General features: G+C 37.5%; 1 pseudogene; it reads left to right on the top strand.

The window, feature by feature from the left end:
• The first annotated feature begins 998 nt into the window (after positions 1 to 998).
• LOC116668549 lies at positions 999 to 11070 on the top strand (annotated as a pseudogene).
• The last annotated feature ends 4139 nt before the right edge of the window (positions 11071 to 15209 follow it).

The raw sequence follows: 15209 nt of genomic DNA, 5'->3' as shown, positions 1-15209 counted from the left end.
CCGTCTCTCACCGTCAGAGACTTGTCTCTCTGAGTTAAACCTTTATGTTGCTCCAGCAGCTTGTGACCTCTCTGTAGGATTACTCTCGACAGCATACACAAATGCTCTAGTGTCTATATTCTTCTTAAAAACTTTCCACCTCCCAGATCTTAACACCTTTATTTCTCTGCTGTTTTTTATGGTCGTTTACACATGCCGTCTTCTATTTCTGCTGCCGTTATGTCTTTAAATAAGCCCCATGTGGGTTCAGCATCACCACGACTATCCCTGATGAGGTCTTCATAGCACTGTGTGTTGTCAAACCCAATGAATTCTTCTCATCCCTTATTTTATTAAACTCTCAATAGCAATCCACACACTTCTGTTTGAAATACTGTATTTCCTAGGCTTCTCTGACACAACGTTTTACTAGTTTTCCTTCCACTTCACTGGCCAAACCCCTCTCAATCTCCCTCCCTGTTTTTTTGTTTTTGTTTTTGTTTTGCCTCTTTGTAACTTTTAAAAGTTGGCATACTCTAGGACTTGGTCCTCAATTTTTTTTCCTCCCCTTAGGAGTTTTTATTATCTCAGCATAGCCTAACCTTTTCTGATTGCTCTTAGCTTAAATGTCTTTAGATATATCTATATAGTGGAATACTCTATGGTGGTGAAAAATGAAATGATTTCCAAATACATGTTTAAAAAAAAAAAAGGAAAAGAAAATCACAGAATAATATAGTATGAGTCCAATAAAGGGTAAAACAAAATTACACATTATTCATGGGTACACATGTGGTAAAGCTGTAAGGAAATACAGGAAATGATTAGCATAGAATTCAGGATTATCTCACAGGAGTTTTAGAACTTACTAGTGATCTATTTTTACTCTAGATTGTTGGTATTTGAGGATTCACTTGCTTATTCTCTAAAATTTATGTACATGTTACATGAACTCTTGTCTACATAGCTCACAATTTTTAAAAATTAACAATTTTGTTTAACACAGATCTGAGGTAAAGTTAGAACTAAATATATGTTAGCTAATGTTTTACATTACGCTTGTTTATTAAACACATTTATTAAGCACCATCTGGGGGCAGGCTGTGTGATAAGCACCAGGGTTTTAAAAGCTCACTAAGATGTGCTTTGTCATTGAATTCCTTGTTCTGCACAGAGATAATCACATGTATTTTAAGTAAATACAATGTAGTTTGATAGGGTGCTTGTGCTTTTAGAGGAAAAAATGAACTGACATCATTCTTTATGACAGCCACATGTATGTACTTGAGGTTGAAGAGGCTGAGACACAGAAAAAAAGTTTTAAAACAACCATACATTTTTCATTCTTTGATGATCATAATGACTGGGTTACATTAATTAGCTATTTGACTAAGATGCAAAATTGTGTTATAGGATGGGGACATCAACAACAATGTTGGGTTAAAGAATTCCGAAATTCTGCCTTTCCCTAAAAGAATAAAATGCCTCCAAAAACTGTCAAAATCAACTATTTCAGAACTCTTGAAACTAAAAGCTCACTGCGGTCTGATTATGCATATTAAAAAAAAAAAAAACAGGCTGAATCTTGGTGAGAACAGCATGCTTTGTGGTATTTTAACTTAAGCTAGTCCTATACTTTGCTCCCAAATGCAGCAATAGCCTCGTAAATAACACCCCACATAGCTGGTACTGGAGAAAGCAGAATGGGCCGATTTTGTGAAGATTTTCCTTATTTGACCTGTTTCATGTCTTCCTGGAAGACCCATTTGAAAACCTTATTTTTATTTTGCCTAACTTGGAACTTGCCCAGTACCAAAGCCCCTACCCAGGGGGAGGGGCCAGTCAGGGGGAGGACATTTCCCTGCTGCCTGAAGTTGGGACCAATGATAGACTAAGGTAAAAGCTTGGGAAGAAAGGTTAGAAATGAGGTTCTTATAAGGGTTTTGAAAAACTCTGACATGTTCTTGGAAATCTAGAAGGCTAGGCACATGCCTGGGACTGTGCATGCTCAGGAAAGACCAGAAGACCCTAAGTTCTCACGTCTGGCTGACCTTGAGTCTTTGTGCAAGCAGGAAGTAAAGGCTGAAGGAAAGCTAGAAGCTGCCTCGCTGGAGGTTGAAGGCATGCCCTAACACTCACACAGAAAATCTCAGCAAAGGGGAGATTTTGGTTCCAGGCATTTAAGGAAATCTCTGTCCAATCATTAGCTGACAACTAAGCTAATGGACCACTTTAACTGGTCACACACACAACAAAGTATAGATTTTACAGAATTAGTTTAGAGAAGTTACTGAAACACTCACAATAAAAATCACACAAAGCAGCACCAACAGCAAACCGTGGGATAAGGTGAGAAAATCTGATTTCCCAGCACATCAGAATGGGCACATAATACTAAAAATGTCCACTTTTTAAGAAAAAATTGGCAAGTTCCTCAAAGTATGGACAATACATAGAAGAAAAAAAAAAAGCAGTCAGTAGAAGCTGTCCCTGAGGAAGCCCAGGTGTTGGACTTCCTAGACAGATTTTAAAACAGCTCTTCTAAATATGTTCAAGGACTGAAATTATAAGAACATTATCTCACCAAATACAGAATATCACTAAAGCAGAAATTTCAAAATTTTTTATAAAGTTATAATCATAAAAATTACTAAGTTATTTTATAAAAATTGTAAAAAGTTTTCTGGAGTTGTAAAGTATAATAACTGAAACTTAAAGTTCTGTAGGAGTTCAGCAGCAGGTTCAAGCAGGCAGGAAAAGGAATCAGCAAATTTGAAGACAGGTCAATTGAGATTATCCAGTTTGAAGAACAGAAAGAAAAAGAATGAAAGAAAATAAACAGAACCTCAGAGACCTTTGGGGTATTGTCAACAATCACACAAGTCTCAGAAGGAATAGAGAGGGAGAAAGAGGCCAAAAGAATATTTAAAGAAACTTTACAAATTTGATGGAAAACTTAATATACACACTCAAGAAATTCATTAAGCTCTATGTTGGATAAACTCAGAGATACACACGGAGACATATCACAATCAAAAGCCAAAGACTAAGCGAATCTTGAAAGCAACAAGAGAGAGAACTCGTTGTTTGTTAAGTATTCCTCAATAAGAATAACTTAACCTGTTTTCTCGTCAAGCTGTAGAGGCCAGAAAGCACTGGATGACATACTCTAAACAATGGAAGAACGACTGTTACGGTAGAATTCTATATCCAGCAAAACTGCCTGTGAAAATATAGGAGAGAGTAAGACATTTTCAGGTAACAACTATCACACCTGTCACAAATGAATGTTTTAGGAAGGATGCTTAAGGAATGTTTAAGTTGTTGAGGCTGAAATGAAAGGATAGTTGACAGTAACACATATTAGCAAAGAAATAAAGAATAGCAAGGAAATCAAAGACTTGGGCAACACTAGAAACCGGGAGGCCTAACAGACAACTACAGAACATTCCATCCAACAAGAGTCCAAGAGTCCTCTCAAGGGCATGTGCTCTCCAAGACAGAGCCCATATTAGGCCACAATACAAGTCTCAGTAAATTTAAAAAGATTAAAATGTATTCTCCAACCACAATGACATGAAGTTAGAAATCAGTAACAAGAAAATTTTGAAAATGAATAAATATGTGGAAATTAAACAATATACTCTTAATTAAATAACCAGTGGGTCTAAGAAGAAATAAAAAGGAGATTAGAGAAAAACTTGAGATATAAATTTTGGTGTAAAACAGCATACCAGTTCTTAATGGGTTGCAGCAAAAACAATGCTTAGAGGGAAATTTATAGTCTACATTAAAGAAGAAATAAATTAATAACCTAACTTTAAGCCTTAAAAATCTAGAAGAAAAAAAACACACAAAACTGAAAGCAAGAAGAAGGAAACAGTAAAGATTATAGCAGACATGGAGAAAATGCAGAACAGAAATACAAATGTTATTTCAGGAAATGAATGTGCTAGCCATTCTGTAATGCATGTAGAGAAGTGTTTGAGTACATGTGAAAAAGATGTTTTAAAAATTGTCTTACCTTTTCACGAAGATGGCGCCGAAAGCGAAGAAGGAAGCCACCGCCCCTCCCAAAGCCAAAGCCAAAGCAAAGGCTTTGAAGGACAAGAAAGCAGTGCTGAAAGGCGTCCACAGCCACATGAAAAAGAAGATCCAGACGTCACCCATGTTCCGATGGCCCAAAACACCCGGCTCAGAAGCAGCCCAAATATCCTCGGAAGAGCGCCCCTCGGAGAGACAAGCTTGACCGCTATGCCATCATCGCGTTCCGCCTGACCACCGAGTCAGCTATGAAGAAGATAGAAGACAACACACTTGTGTTCGTTGTGGATGTCAAGGCCAACAAGCACCAGGTCAAACAGGCTGTGAAGAAGCTCTATGACATTGACTTGGCTAAAGTCAACACCCTGATCAGGCCTGATGGAGAGAAGAAGGCACATGTACGACTGGCTCCTGACTATGATGCTTTGGATGTTGCCAACAAACTTGGAATCATCTAAACTCAGTCCAGCTGGCTAATTCTAAATATAAAAATTTTCACTATAAAAAAATTGTATCTTACACAGCATGTTGAGAGCAGTGTTATTTCTGAGAATGTATGTGCTGACCATTGTGTGATGCATGCAGACAGGTGTTTAAAGACATATATGTACGAAGATGTTTATAGGAGTGCTCCCTGCTTATCATGCTGAGAAGAATATTTCAGTCACTGGATGTGCTGACCATTCAGCATCACATGTAGAGAGGTGTTTAAATATGTATGTAAAAATATAAAGTAGGAATATAAGGAATAGAAAGGTTGGTTTTTTGAAAAGGGTATTTAAAATTGACTGACCTTTAGCTGGAGCAAGAAAAAAAAGACTCATATTGCTGAAATCAGGTATGAAAAGAGGGGACATTACTACTGACCTTACAGAAATAAAGATGCTAACAATACTACAGATATGTAGATGAAATGGACAAATACCTAGAAAAACACAGACTATCTAAACTGACTCAAGAAGAAATAGAAAATCTGAATAGGCCTATAGCAAAGACACTGAGTCAGTAATCAAAAACGTCTAATTTTTAAAAAGCCCAGAAACAGATGTCTTCACTAGTGAATTCTACCAAGTATTTAAAGGATTAACACTAATCTTTATCAATTCTTCCAAAAAAAAAAAAAGAAGAAGAAGAGGAGGAGGGAACACGTCCTAACGTTCTAAGAGGCCAGTATTTGTTATTGGTATAATAAAGCCAGGAAAAGTAAAACTGCAGACCAGTATCCCTTGTGAATATTGACACAAAATCCTCAGTAAAATACTAACAGAAAGAATCTAGCAATATATTAAAGGATTATATGCTACAATTCAGTGGATTTCTTCCAGGAATGCAAGGTCAGTTTAACATAGAAAGCCAATCCATGTACTATACCGTATTAATATAATAAATGAAGAAAAAGAAATACATGATCACCTCAACAGATGCAGGAAAATTCAACACCCTTTCATTCTAAAATAAAAACACTCAACAAACTAGGAATAGAAGAGAATTTCTTCGAGTGACAAGACATTTATGAAACACACCACTAACAGTATGCTTAATGATAAAAAGCTAAAAACTTCTCGTGCTAAGACCATGAACAAGATAAGAATGTACACTCTTGCCACTTACATTCCACATTGTACCAGAAATTCTAGCCAGAGCAATTAGGTAAGGAAAAATTAATTAAAGGCACACAGGTTAGGAAGGAAGAAATAAAACTATGTCTATTTGCAGATGATTATGGTCAGATATATATAATACTGAAGAGTGAAAAAAAATCTCATTGTCAGAACTAATAATACAGCAACATGGCAATATGCAAGATCAGTATGCAAAAGTGTTATATTTCTAAACATTAGCAATAAGCAATCTGAAATTAAAATTTTAAAAATTCCATTTATAGTGGCACCACAAAGAATAAAATACTTAGGGGTAGATTTAAGCAAGGAAATGAAATATTTTTCCACTGAAAACCGCAGAACACTATTGAAAGAAATTAAAGATGCCCTAAATAAATGGAAAGACATTTGATGTTCATGGATTGGAAGACTTAATATTGTTAAAATAGCAATATTCCCCCAAATTGGTCTACAGCTGCAATGCAACCTCTGTCATAATGTCATTTGCCTTTTTTGTTTTGCAGAAATAGGCTGATCCTAAAATCCGTGTGGACATAGAGGGGGCCGTGAATAGTCAAAGCAGTCTTGAATCTTAACAATTTCAAAACTTTTTACAATCCCATGGTAATCAAAACAGTGTGATACAGGCATAAAGATAGTTCAGTTACATATAGTTCAATGTAATAAAATTTAGAGTTCATAAATATACTCGTACCTCCATCGTCAACTGACTTTTTTACAAGGCTTCTGAGACCATTCAATAAGGAAAGAATAGATTTTTTAGCAAAAGGCACTGGAACAACTAGAAAACCACATGCAAAAGATTGAAGCTGGACCTATATTTCATACCATATACAGAAGTTAACTCAGAATTAAAATTTATCAAAATGTAAAAGCTAAAACTAAAACTCCCAGGAGGAAACATCGGTGTAAATCATTCTGGCCTTGCATTGAGCAACAAGTTTTTATCTTTTATACAACATGGATTTTTAAATAAAAATACAAGTACAGTGCAGGCACATAATCATATTGAATGCTTGCAGTAGATCAGTTTATTTTTTCTGATTAGTTAAGTATGCCATTAGCAATTATAAATAGGCCTACATACGGTTACTTTGGGGCTCTAGTTGTATTTAAGCACAACTGTCTTGAAAATACATATTTACTTCTCAGAATGTGCTTTTGGAGGCAATATAATCATGTATTTTTACAGATCTAAATATAAAATTACTATAAATTGGCTTAAGAAATGAATAATCATATTAATAACAGCACGCTAATCTATCAAATGCCTCTAACATTAATGCCAGTGAATGTTAAAAATAAAAACCTTCCTAGCACTGATAATTTAATAGGTAAAAAGTAAATGGTGCTAAGCTTATAAAATGAGCTGAATTGGGGAAAAGTTTTGATAGAGTCAAAAATATCCTTATGAAATATTTTCTTGCTCTGAGGGAATGTATCAGTTTTGACAGTGTTTTGTCACTGTGTCACAGTGAAACAGTGAAAGTCCAAGCCAACCTAGGGTTTTCAAACTTTATAGCTTTGCCACCAGGAAATTAATTTGAGTATTCTGTTAGTTCCATTAATGTCAAGATCTGAAATTCCCCTGAAGCAAGCATTAGTTTTTTGCCTACTGAATGCAAAATGGCAAGAAACAAGAGTGATTTTTCTCATGCAGGCCAGCATCGAGAGTTGGGTCTCCTGTGCTGAGATGGCAGGAGCCTTTCTAGGGGTAATCAAGCGTATGAGCCTAGCTTGCAGGATTCCGAGGAGCTGGCTGCTGCTGCTAGCCAGGCCTCCGGTGGAATATAAAATGGTAATGGGGATTGAACTGAGGTAGAAAAATGCACTTGCCTTAGCTGCCAAGTCTTAAAAAGGAAACCAGAGATTTGATTAATATTCCACAGACTTGCTGTATGTATTTAATAGCAGACCAGGAATCTTTCTTGCTTAAAAACTGCATTAGATCCTTTTCTTAACGAACATGTAACCAAAACAAGCATTCAAAAATGAGAAGGCTGTCATTAAAAATGAAAATAAACAACAAACACAAAAACACCATCTCAAGGTATCCTGCCTTCTTACTGAATCTTTCAAAGAAGAAAATCACTTATCTACTGAATAGTAACAGGTTAATGTAATGAATCATACAATAATAAGCCATAATGGAATGTGCAGAAACCAAAAAATGTGAAAATTCACTCAGGATTTACCGAAAGACTCTTTGCAAGTGGTAAATCATTAGCCATGTGTTGCTCTTGGTAACCGCAGGTCTCGGGAGATGGTGCTGAATTAGCATTGCTTCCTACTTTCTGTGTGTCATGATGGTGGGTTGAGGCTAGAGCCATCTCTGCCATTTATCAAATTTCTGTGTAAGTGGGTACATTTCTGAATCTTTTTTGCATTCTTTTCATGGGTTTGTTTCTTCCTGCTCCAGTAACCAGTATGTCAATTATTATGGCTTTATAGTAAGTCTTGATATAAGGTAGGATGCTCCACTGTATTTTCTTCACCATAGAGTGCTTTGGGCATTCTTGGCTTTTTGCTATTACACTTAGATTTTAAAATCAGCTTATACTTCTTAAAGAGCAACTGGGAGTATGGTTGAGATTACTTTGAATCTATATATCAGTTTGGATAGAATTAATATCTTTATGATAGCAAATAATCCAACTCATGAATGTGTTGAGTTTTCCTAAGTCAGGGTAGTTTCAGTGTCCTTTAGAAAATTTTAAAATTTTCTCTGTACAAACTAAGAAAATGTTGGTATTTTTTCCCTAAGAAATTTACAGTTCTTATTTATAGTGTAAATGGTATCTATTTTAAGTTACATTTTTAAATTATTGGCTGCAATATATAGAAATGGAATTGATTTTTGTATGTTGGTTATATTCGATCCAAGCACCTAACTCATTTACTTTCAGTGATTTTGCCTTAGGTTTTCTGTATAGATATTTATATTATTTGAGATTAGATGACAGTTTTGTTTCTTTCTTTGCAATCTACATACCCTTTATTTCTTTTTCTTGCTTTAATATGCTGACTAGGACCTCCAGCACAATGTAACAGCAATGATAATGGACACTTTTCTTAATTCCAGTTTTAAGATAATGCTCATAATATCTCACCATTAAGAATTACGTTTGCTGTAGGTTTTCAGTTGATTAATCAGAGAGAAAATTCTTTATATTCGTAATTATTAATGTTCTAATTATTAATTATGAAAAAGTGTTGAATTTTATTAAATGACTTTCAGAATCTATTGAGATGTGCATATGGCTTTTTTTCTTTTATTTGTTAATGTGATAAACAACATTTATAGTTCTTCTGATGCTAAACCACTCTTGCATTCCTGGGATAATTCTAAATTGATCATATTATTTTATCTTTTTGTATAAACCGCTGGATTTAGTTTTATTTATTTTTGTATATTGACAAGTGACCTTGCTCAATTTACCAATTCTAAACTTTAAATCTAGATTTTTTGTGAACTTTATAGATTCCACACATAGTCTGTGATTAATGACAGTTTTATTTCTTCTTTTTATCCTTTCTAGCTCTGTGACCCTGTATAATGTTCAACCAGTACAATGTTAAAGTTTTGAAAAGAAGTGGTAAGAGTGATCACTCTTGTCTTTTTTCCAAAATGTGGGGAAGGAGGGAAAGTTTTCACTAGGTAGATATTTTATAGATAAGCTTTATCAAACTAAGTTTCCTTCTGTTTTGTTATAATTATTTTATATCATGAATGAATATTAAATTTTATCAAAAATGTTTTCTATATCTATTTAGATAGCCATATGGTACCCCCCCCCCATTATTTACTTAATGTGGAGAATTTAAAATGTCAATACAACCTTGCATTCCTGTAATAAACCCAGTGGTCATAATGTACAATCTCTTTTTATCTATCTCTTGATTTGATATATTAATATCCTATTTAGAATTTTTGCATCTATCTTCATGAGAGAAATTGCTCTGTAATTTTCCTTTTTAAAATGTCCTTGTCAAGTTTTGGTAATAAGGTTGTACTAAACTCATAAAACAAAGTGGAACATATTCTCCCTTCTTCTTTTGTCTGGAATATTTTGTGTAAGTTTGTTGTTGTTACTTCTTCCTCAGATGTTTAGAAGAATTCTAAGTGAAGCTAACTTACCTGGAGATGTCTTTGTGGGAAGGTTTTAAATTACAGATTCAACTTTTAAATAGATATAGGACTATTCATATGGTCCACTTCCTCTTGTGTCAGTTTTGATCAATTCTATTTTTCAAGGTATACATCCATTTCATCTAAATTTATTGTCATCTTTTTAAATGTCTGTGGACCTAGTATTAGTAATTTGTGTTTTCTTTCTTTTTTGTTTGTTAATCTTGCTAAGAGTTTTAGGCTTTGCTAGTCTTTTCAAAGAACCTGTTTTTGACATGATTATCTTCATTTTATGTTTATTCTCTATTTCATTGATTTTTTTCCCTCTATCTGTATCATTTCTTTCTTTCTACATTCTTGGTATTTTATTTGCTCTTCTTTTTCTTCCTTCTTGAAGTAAAGTTTATATCATCTTTTTTTAGACTTTCTTCTTTTGTAATATATTCATTTTAATATGTTCATCTGTATTTCCATCTAACACAAACTTACCTATATCCATAACTTTTTATGTCATATTTTTAGTATCTTTCATTTCAAAGTATTTTCTAATTTCCATTGTGATTTCTTCTTTGGCTTAGGGATTATTTAGAAATATGTTTCCAAATACATTAGATTTCCTAGTTATCTTTTTATTATTAATTTGGAGCTTAATTCCACTGTATCCAGAAAATATATATTGTATATCAGTCCTTTTCTACTTGTTTGTAGTTACTTTAGGTTCTAGCATGTGATCTATTTAAGTGAATGATATCCCCTGTGTCCTTGAAGATGATGTGTTCTATGGTTATTGGGTGCAGTGTTCTACATGTGTTAAAAGGATAAACATTGTTAGTCTTGTCAGATCATCTATAGTCCTGATTTTTGACTTAAGGTTGTATCAGCTTCTGAGATTTTTTTTTTAATTTTAACTATGATTATGGATTGGCTTATAATTCTTAGTTTTGTCAGTTTGTGCTTTATATGTTTTGACGCCATTTCTAGATACTTAAATTTTATTCATTATAATTTTTTTTCCTTGAACCATTAATTACTTAGAAATATGTTATTTGCATTTTTGCTCTTAAAATTTTTAGCAAGGGAATTAAGCAATAAAATTTATTTTTATTTTTATTTTATTTTATTCTTTTAGAAAGAATAATTGATGATGAGGTAGATTTCTTTCTGCCGTGCTCCTTTGACGTACCACTCTTTGTGTTCTACTCCACGGTTATAAAAATGAACTACCAATTAAGCTGATGTATAAACTAGTGGCAGCATCAGTCACTTTGATCCCACAATAAATTAAGTAAATCCTCACTTTTGTATTTTCCACTTCTGTCCTTCTCTCTCAAACCCTGGGTTGGGTGACTTGGATTCTGTTGGCTCTTACTGATTTTTGAATACCAGCCTATGACTTTAATCTCTAAGACATCTTGGTGTCTTATATACTGGAGGTAATCTGATTTTATTAACCAAAATGACCTTATCTCACAGTGAGCTATGTTACATAACCACGTTAACAAGTGTAAGCAGGTAAGTCACTTTGATTTCCAGCTCCCAGGTGTTTGAGGTGGTAAAAGGTGAACCCTTTTTATCACTGAACATGGCAACATTCGTTCTAGATAGTTTCTTGAACAAAATAAGGAGGCAGTTTTCTTGCTTGGTGGACATTCTGCTGTTTATAAAACTATCCATAATCTGAAGCATAAACTTAAACTGAGTTTCACATTAGTTTATATCCAGTAGCTTCTGAGAATTTTTCATGGAATTTTGGTGGTCGGCAAAGAAATTATTGGAATGAAAATATCACAGCTTCTGTGCTGGGTGCAGACACTTGCTGAGTGTGATGAAGGAGTTACTCTCTAACTGAGCACATGTTCTGAGCAATTAGGCCAAGTGCCAAAACCATTAGGGCTCAAATGCCAAGTGCCTGGAGGGAGAGTTCTGTTTCAGGGTTTAGCAACCAACCCCTGGCTCACTCACCAGAGGGTGGCACTCCAGACTTCCTGGTCTGGAAGTGCCAGCCTGGCTGAGAATTGGCAGCTGCCTCCCGGCCACCACCGGCTTCTAGACACTCTCCCCCGTGCTGCCTCTGTCCCCACTCTTCCTGCCCATCTGCCCTCCACCTGCCTGCCACTGGAGTGGTGGGTGCACAGTTGGAGGCACCTTACAAGTTGACTCATGACACCAGCTGACACATTGCGTTCACCTTTCCTGTGCCTCCATCTCCCCGAGCCTCTTCTCCAGCTTGGCAGCTCGCAGGGAGAGGACTGCCAATTCCTGTTTCATAACATTTCAAGGGCTCCATTCTGAGGCTTCTGGAGTATTCTGGCACTCAAGGAAACTGCGCACGGGGTGCGAGAGGGACAGCCACACAGGGGATTGAGGACATCCAGGCACCCCTGGCCTGTACCCAGAAAAACCTGGGGAAACAGGGAACAAGAGTAGCCTTTGTAACTCCTAAATTTTATCAAGATGAGCTGAAATCTGGTTCTGTCTCTTCCCCATCCTGCCCTGTCTCACAATACACCCTCCCCAAACCAAAAAAAAACAAAAACCAGAGCAGTGCAATTTCTTAACAATTTGACTTTTATCCAGAATTGAGGCTCTTTATTTGTTAGAGCTAAGCACTTGGTCCAAGATTTTCTAATTCTTTCTGTGGGAACTTGAATCAGCACCCCCTCCTCAAGCCCCCACAGAAGAAGCAGATGGGGATCTTGGCGAGGTTCTGAAGTCCAGGACTTGGACAGGTTGAGAGTCCTATTTGCCAGGCTGAATTGCTTGTAATTAAAAAGCTTATCCTCCTCCTTTTTTGCACTTCTGAACTTATCTGAGGAATCAAGAGAGTATTTAATCATGCATAGAAACAAATCTGCATTAGAAGTCAAGGGCTTACCAGCAGAGGTGAGTCACGCAGGCTGATGAGGGCGATGGGCCACCGTCAGCGTTCTCGGCACGGGGTAGGGCTGGGGCATGCAAGCCTTCTCTCTCCCCTTCCTCCTCTGTTTGTCGTCTCCCATCCTTTGCCTAAGCTACGCCTATGCCGAACGCTTATGGACTGTGGGATTCTGCAGCAGGTTTGGGGTCTTATTAGAGGCCCTTACTGACACCATATTGTTAATGTTTATCTTCTTTCTAATACTGAAAAGAAAATCACTCATTAGTCTCGACATTTTTTGTGTGAGCGTTCTGAGACAAAACTTAACTTTGCATCTATGTTGTGCTGATTGCCAGACTGAGTGTCTGTTAGAAACTTAAGAACAAAGTGAGGCATGATCACTTGTGGCTCTTGGGATAATAAACTCAGAGTTACTTTCAGGAATACCTGTTTTTTTTTTTTTTTTTTCTTTAAAATGTTCCAGAAGAGGTGAGAAGCTGGGGTCTTCTCCCTTTAGGAAGGAACTCTTGAACGGGGCATTTAGGTTTGGAGGGTGGAAATGGAAGCACTGAGGTTGGTGCACCAGCTGGGAGGCAGGAAAAGCGCTGTTGCCCTGTGTGTTAATGGGGAGAGCATCTCCTGGTCTAGCCGGAGCCTGGTCGTGTGCACACTTCAGGGGAGGAGGGGAAGGTGTCACTTGTAGGGGCTTCCTTACAGGCTGGCTTCTTGGGAGTGTTTCCCCCTGTGGTCACTCTCTGATCCTCAGAATCAATCCCTGTTGCACAGGCAGACAGCTCCCAACTTCCCCTCTGAATTCAGCCACGAAGGCATGAAAAGTGCCAGTTGTATAGCTTGCTTGGTAGCCATGCCGGGACGAACCCTGAAGGCAGTGGAAGGACAGGGACCTTTCCTATACAAGACTAGAGCTTTATCTTCCAAAATGGAGACGCATCAGTGGGAGATGAGACCTGGGTACCACTAGTCAGTCCCAGTTCTGAGCCATCACTGTGCAGAGCAGCCCCGCGCTGCAGTTAACCCATCCTTCAGGGGACTCCACGTCCCCAAGGGCTCCTCCAACCCAAAGGCACAGGTAGGCACTCCCAGATCACTCCCACTCACATTCATTTATGCCATTTTATTTTTTTCTGGCAGTTTAACTCATGTGTGCCTGTCTTCCTCCTTCACACCCAGGCACAATGAGATTTAGTAACCCATTTTAATGAGGCAATTATATTTTACCTCTATTATGTGCAATTATCCACTCACTTAAATTGCCTCAGCGGGAGAGCCTGGTGTGGATGTCCCACTGGCCCCCGGGGGCAGCTGGGTGGCTGGGCTTCTGAGCACTGGAACAGGACACCCCTACTGCCCCTGCTGCTCTCCAAAGGTGGCCTAGTGCTGCCACAGGGAAGGGACAGTGGCCGTTTCTGGCCCACCTAGTGGAGCTCTTGATTGCTGTGGGTGGCCTAGATCTTTCTCATCTGCTTTGCTGTGCTGGCGGGCTTGTTTATCCAGGCCCCAGAGCGCCAAGTACCCTTCTAGCTTTCTGGCCCTTCCAGGGCCAGAAAAACAGACTTGGATTATCAGGGCCATACATCTTGGTCTGGTGTTTTTTTTCCTACAGTCATCTAGGCTTTAGGTACCCAGGGGTGGGGTGGAAGGTGGAGGCTCCTGTGTGCCCAGCCTACCTTTGCTGGTGAGTCCTAGCGTTAACTTTTAAAAAGGTTTTACTTATGTGATGTCTACTTTGTTCAAAGTAAAATATGGCAGCGAGACGCGTAACAAAGCAGTGACCGTGGACTTAGCACCCAACTTAATAACTAGAACGTTCCCAATACTTCTGCATCCAGCGTGGCTGCTTATTCCAGCCTCACCTACCCTTAAAGGGAGCTGTTTGCTTAGATTTTGTTGCTACCTTTCACTTGATTTTTTAAGTTTTATCACCTATATATCTTCATTTGTTATTTGTTAGCTTTGCTTACTTTGAGTTTTACTGAAGTGGTGTCATTCCATAGGTGGCCCTTCCGTAACTCACACTTCTCCACATAGTGTAATGTTTAAAATCATCTTTGCAACTCCATCAAGTCGCAGTTCTTTTACATGCACTGTTGTTTAACGTCCCAGTGTGAGACGAGTTATTTGTTCATCCTCCTGTCCAATGAGCTTTTGCTTTTCTAGATTTTGTTTGTGTTTTGTTTTGCATTGTGAACGGTGGTTCCCTAACATTCCTGTGTACGCATACCAGTGCAAGTGCATGAGAATTTCTCTATCTTGGAGCAGAATTTCTGGATTGTAGAGCATGCAAACGTTCAAGATTATAAGAGAGTGCCAAATTGCTTTCCAAAATGGTTGAGCCAGCTTCCCTGCAGCCAGGCAGTATCTTTTGCAATTTTCCAGGTTCCCAACTGTCTATGTCCAATGTGACATAATAGTTAAGAGCATTTTTTAGATATGAATTCCAGATGTTGGCTGCGGGACCTTCGAAAAATGAGTTGCTCTCTCTAAACCTCAGTTATCTCATCTGCAAAGTGGGGGAACTACTTGAGTACAGTATCTAATATCTGTGAACTGAGGTCCA

Source organism: Camelus ferus, chromosome 14 (genome assembly GCF_009834535.1).
Source record: "Camelus ferus isolate YT-003-E chromosome 14, BCGSAC_Cfer_1.0, whole genome shotgun sequence".
Lineage (NCBI taxonomy): Eukaryota > Metazoa > Chordata > Mammalia > Artiodactyla > Camelidae > Camelus > Camelus ferus.
Note: the sequence above shows the minus strand (reverse complement) of the source record. Positions and strands in the feature narration are given on the sequence as shown.